Source organism: Lepisma saccharinum, chromosome 1 (genome assembly GCF_977018435.1).
Source record: "Lepisma saccharinum chromosome 1, izLepSacc3.1, whole genome shotgun sequence".
NCBI lineage: Eukaryota > Metazoa > Arthropoda > Insecta > Zygentoma > Lepismatidae > Lepisma > Lepisma saccharinum.
In genome coordinates this window covers 27,256,895-27,263,214 of record NC_139229.1, presented here as the reverse complement: position 1 = coordinate 27,263,214, position 6,320 = coordinate 27,256,895, and positions in this window count along the sequence as shown.

Here is a 6,320-nt window from a genome sequence, read left to right as displayed (position 1 = left end):
CGGGACTCGAACCCGGAACCCCTGGCGTCGTAGCGCGCTGTGCTAACCACTCCGCCACGGAGGTCGACATCACTCGGCCACAGGGTCCAGCAGGAAACAACAATAAAAGTGCCAACTTTACAGCTTGTATCAACCTCACTGGCAGCAAAATCAATCAGGGGAAGCTCTTCCTCTGGAGTATTCTTGCAATTATCCACACGCAAAAGTTGGTAGTGCCTTAAATAATAATACGAAATATGTATTTCTTTCATTAATTCAGATTACTATTATATTGGATACTTGCACTTCAGATTAAGGAACAAAAATCTGTTTTTTTCAGACTTCTGAAAAGCTTTGGTTATAGTCCCCGCGTATAGTATACCTATGCCCCAGGCCCTACATGCACTTAGGGCCGGCCCTGGTTACGACTTGGAGGAAAAACGGGAGTCAGAAAGAGATTCGAGGAAAGAACCGACCCTTTAGCCCTTTAGCCCTTTAGTCTTCGTAGGACTCCTCCCCCGACTTTGTGCAAAATGTGTAACATTTCGGATGCGAAATTATGAGTGGTCCTAATTTGATACTTTTGAGGAAGTAATTTGTTAAAAAGTTTCATAGCTGTGGTACCGTCTGGGAATCATTTTTGGTTGTGGGGTCATCCTGAATCCTCCCTACTACGATAGAGGCATCGAAAGCACTTTAATCACCTGGAGAAAAGACATGTCGACAAATATTAAGGTAAATCATTTTTGGATCCGGCGACGTGTACAGAAATAGTAAGGAGTTAATTCATCTTAATCCTTACATAACTTATGATATTCAAATGTGGAATGGGGCAATACCCATTTCTATGAGTTTTGCTATAGTTAAAGGTCTTGGCTGTGGATTAAAATTTGTTAAACCAATCACAGTGAGTACTGATGCTAGGATTGTTGATAATGTTAATGTTTGAATGAGAAAGTACTTAAGTGATGCCTCTGTAATTTGTTGTTTCTTCAGCACTTCGAGCGACGCGACTCTCGGTGTTTAGCGGCGTTTTTATAACATACTTGTACTTGCAAGTATGGAAACTTCTATACCCAATTAAAGCTTAAGATATAATCTGTACTTTTATTTGAACCAATTTGCCAACTAGCTATGTTCCCTCAAAATTTATATTCAGCCTACTGTCCTAAAAATTTGCCTTCTTTCTACTTGGAAAGTAACACCATTAAGCCTTGTTTCCATGATATGAAAAACTCAATATGCTGACCAAGGCAGAAATTTATTTTATTTTAAAACAAACTAAACGTAACGTTTCAACCTTCTAGCAAGGTCTTCTTCAGACTCTGTACCAAGTACAAATGAAACAATGTACAAAACAGGAAGATATATATATACACAAAACTAGGAAGAGGTTTCAAAGTTAAAGAAAGAAGTGTAGACTATGAATAAGTTATATATGACATTGAAGAAACAGTGCTCCAAATAAAAGAAGAACGAGAAGGAGACAAGATTAGAAGGAGAACAGCAGCCACACTGAAGACAGAAATGGAAAAGCAGGGAAAAGTAGATAATTTGAGTCAGAAAGAAAGGGAAGGCATGAAGAAAATCAAGACAAGAAGTTATATAGTGGTAGAGCGGGCAGTTAAAGTAGGAGCCATTGTGATGATGGAAAGAGAATGGTACGAGAGGAAGTATGAAGACCTAAAAGAGGACGGATATGAGGAGATTTGTGGAACAGAAGGAGAACAAACTATAAGAGAAAGGGTCATACAAGACTGTAGGAGGTGAGGATTCAAGAAGTGCAGGAAGACTGCCAACATTGAAAGGCTTTCCAAAGATACACAAAGAGGAGATAAAGTTGAGACCAGTAATGGACTGCAGAAACAATATTTTGGAACCCTTGGGAAAGAAATTAAAGAAAGTTATTGAAGTGTGAGTAAAACAGCAAGAAAGCAGAGCAGTGAAGAACAGTGAATAAGTGGTGGACCTCATAAAAGGACTTAAGTTGAATGAGATGAAGACGACAATGTTTAGCTTAGACGTGAAAAGTATGTTCCCAAGCATCAAGAGGGGACACGTTTTGGACATTGTTAAAAAGAGAATGGGACAAGAAATTATAGGAGAATGGGATAGTGAAAGGGTAGTGAAGGCGCTGGAAACCATTTGGAATAACGGTTACAGTAAAATGGGGGTTGAAATAATGTTAATGAGTGAAGGACTGAATATAGGCTCTAGCCTAAGCCCAGCATTGGCTGAATTGGTTATGAATGAATGGGAAAAGAAAGTGTTCGAAAAAGGAGGTGACAAAATGATTCTGTTTTGCAGATATGTGGATGATTGGCATATGGAAGGGAACGAAGAGACAGCTCAACATATTTGCCAAAGAAATACAAGATGAAGAAAGAGGGATATTGTTGGAACTTGAAATAGAAGAAGAAGACAAGAAAGAGGGATATTGTTGGAACTTGAAATAGAAGAAGAAGACAAGAAAAGCTACCTAGATACATTGATAAAAAGAAAGAGAGGACAAGAAATTGAAACTGCTGGGCATCAGAAAAAGTGTGCAGCAGAGGTATTCTGCCACAAAAGAAGTGTTGTAAGTTAGGTGACAAAAAAAATTATAAAGAATATGGAGGACAGAATCAAGAAAATATGCACGAAAGAATGTGAAAAAGAAGGCAAAATATATAGCCTATGGAAACAGCTTGAAAATAATGGCTACGAGAAGGAGGATACACTGGACATAAACAGAAGAAGGAAGAAAAGTGGCAGGGAAGAAGAGGAAGAGAAAGAAAAAGAGGTTTGGAATAAGGAGTATGGAGAAGACTACAAAAAGGATATGCAAAGTGCTTAGGAAAGCGGGCATTAAAACTTACAGGGAGGGAGGGCAAGGCATCTTAAAAATAGCGAAGAATGCAAACAAGAAAAAGGAAAACAGAGAAGAGGAAGGGATTATCTACGAAGCAAAGTGTAAAGAATGTCAGAGTGTATACATAGGAGAAACGAAAAGAGGCTGAAAACCAGGTTGAAAAAAACATAGGGATGATGTACAACTTAAGAGAGAGAGAAATGCGATATTTAAGCACACGAGGGAAACAGGACATGACATAGAGTGGGATGAGTCTAAGCAGATAGGAAGGGAGAATAAAATACTAGTGAGAAAATGGAAGGAGGCCAAGGAAATAGAGAAGAAAGGAGAAGAAGACACAATGAACTGGAATGGGGGACTGAAGATAAACAAAGAATGGAAGAAGGTGTTTGAAAGAGTGGAAAGGACAAGAGAGAAAGAGGAGAGAAGAAGGAAGAGGAATGAAGAAAGAAAGGAAAAAGAGAGTGAGATAAAGAGTCCAACCACTTTCCAGATGAAAGGAAATGTTTAGCTAAATCGCCTGTCAGGTGAAAGTACAGTTGACAAGGGAAGGCCACCTGCTGGAATGTTTCAGAAACAACTTTCTAATAATCTTGTGTCTGGAGGGGAGTGATTTTTGTGTGTGTATATATATATATATCTTCCTGTTTTGTACCTTGTTTCATTTGTACTTGGTGCAGAAGAAGACCCTGCTAGAAGGTTGAAACGTTACGTTTGATTTGTTTTAAAATAAAATAAATTTCTGCCTTGGTCAGCATATTGAGTTTTTGGAAAGTAAATATCTTATACTAACTATGAATAGGTATAGGTGGAGATATAGAGTATACCTATATACTCGTGTGTTCATTTGAAGTATTGGAAATAAAAGCAAAAAACATTTGCTCGGAAAATCCTGTTCGTTCAGAAGTTATAAGCAAGTGTCCCAGAACGTGCGAATTTGATTTGGGGTGTGGGGTGTGGCAAGATTGGGCACTTAGGGACTTTTGTTTAAAAGATCCTCCCCACCAATGGGATCTAAATGTCAGCCAAAATTCAGTTATCCCCTGGATTAAGTCTTTTTTGGCCTTCATTGACTGCGCTGCTCTGCTCAGCTACCGTGCGTCCATTTCGATCTTCAGCCGAGAGATCGGGAGAAGCGTGGCGGGCGGCGCTGACGGAGATGCCGACATTTGCGGCCTGTAATGCCCGCTTATTTTTATGGACATATGCAGACATTTATATAAATATTGCAAAACGAGCACTAACCTGTGTTATAAGAGTTGTTCAAACTGATATCCACCAAGTGCCAAGTGTGTAGAATTTCGGGGAGAATACGTTGAATAGCCTGAAACTTTCGTGCTTGTGGCTAAAGTCCTTCTGGGTCGGGCCGAGAACTTATCAGTCCCCCTCGTAACGTGCACCTTGCGGCTGGCATTCCAATCCTCTCACTGACACAACACACTGCAATAACACAAACAAGTAACGGCAAGTAACCAATAATAACACTCTTGCGCACAGTACGAAATTAACACGCTCTTGGTTTACATCTGCTCGCCACTATATTCACAGCTCTGTCGCGAAGGAACAAAAAACTCGAGCTCGGAGATTTCGGATTGCAAGGAAGCTCACGAACATCATTGACTTTTAACGGTTTCGTCTACAGCGTAATCTTGATACAGTGTTGCACATTCGAAACCTCCAAACGATCCCCATCGGCACAAAACTCTTTCAAGGATATAAACTTAAGCAGGACGTTACTGGTCAAAACTATGTTTAAAATGTTTTATTATCTGTGGCTCTTAACATCGTTTCTAAAGGGTATTTTTTTGTGTATATAAGGGTAGAACTTGGATGAATTACAGATGATAAATTATAACACAGGTTAGTGCTCGTTTTGCAATATTTATATAAATGTCTGCGTATGTACATAAAAATAAGCGGACATTACAGGCCGCAAACGTCGGCATCTCCGCCAGCGCCGCCCGCCACGCTTCTCCCGATCTCTCGGCTGAAGATCGAAATGGACGCACTCGGACACTTCTCACTATTTCTTTATCTCTTTCTATCTCTCTCTCTCTCTCTCTTCTATTCTAGTTTATGTCTTTCTTTCAGTGTCTCTCTTTCTTCTTTGCTTAACTCTCTCTATTTCTACCTTTCCTTCTTCTTCCTTCTTCCCTCTACCACTTTATTTATTCTTCTTCTGACCTGTGGCTTTCTCTCTTTCTCTGTCACATGTACAGCTCCGTAGCTGACGAGTCGGCTATATACAGAGTGGTATTTGAAGGGGGATGAGGGAGAATCCCCCCCGCTCGTTGCTGCACCCCATCCTCTGGAAGTTAGTTTTTCCTACTTGGATGTGCTTACAATTTTGTGTAACATATTGATGTTTGAAGAGGCGTCACTGGAATTTTACTCACTGGAAATTCTTCAATACCACATGCACCTACGTATATGTATGAAAAAAGGTATAAAGTGCTCCCCTGTGGTTTGCACCACGCCATGAAGGCGTATGGAGAGTGTGGAGTTAGGGCCCCACACTTTCTTGTTCACGGCCGAAGGTGGGGGTGATGTGATCAGCACCACACCCCTGACCGCCTTTACCCCCAGAGTTTCCTCCAGGTACCCACTTTATACGACGCTGGGTGGGCGCCGGAGCCGCTTGAACAGGTTGATTCCCCACCGGGACCATGCGGGTCTCTCGCATGTTAGTCAAACGCCATAACAACTGAGCTACCGCGGCTTCTTATGTATATGTATATGTATGTTATATACATATTGTTAATATTCATTTCAACACAGAAAATTGAAAGAGAAGCTGCGCTTAATTCAATGCCTATGTAAAAATGGGACAATAAATTAATAATAATAATTGTTAGTGTTTTGTTACTTGTTGACACGAATATATTTTGGTTCTTGGTACTCAGAGTTACTGATCAGGGGTGCGGATGGGGCTACAGCCCCCTCTGAAATTATGAGAAAAATCAAAATTTTCATATGAAAACACTGAAGGATCATAGATAAACCAAAGTGGAAAATGCAATCCGCGATTAAAATGACACCCGATTACCGTTTTTGCCTCAAAACAACTTTTAAAGCGAAGGTTAGAAATTCTAATTACGATATATTTTATTGTGTATCTTGTCCACTCATCTAGAACGCAGGTATGTAGAGTCACTCGAGGGAATACGCCCAACTTTTTTTTTTTGGCGGTTTATAGCTTCGCGAAATGAAGGAGTGTCGCAATGAAAAGGATGTCAAATGAAAGCTACATGTCTTGTTATTGTTACCTATAAGTTTTATTACTTATAGCAAAAGAACCATAGAAAAATAAGCAGATGAACGTCAATTTGAGCAAATCCCCCCGTGTTCAGGGTAAAATGCCCACCCATTAGGGTTAAAATGCCCAATACAAAAAACAATTGTTGTAATACTTGACATGACATTTTTAAAGGAAAATAATACACAGCATTAACTGGAAGATTATTAACGTTTGTTTCGTAAACAGAACATC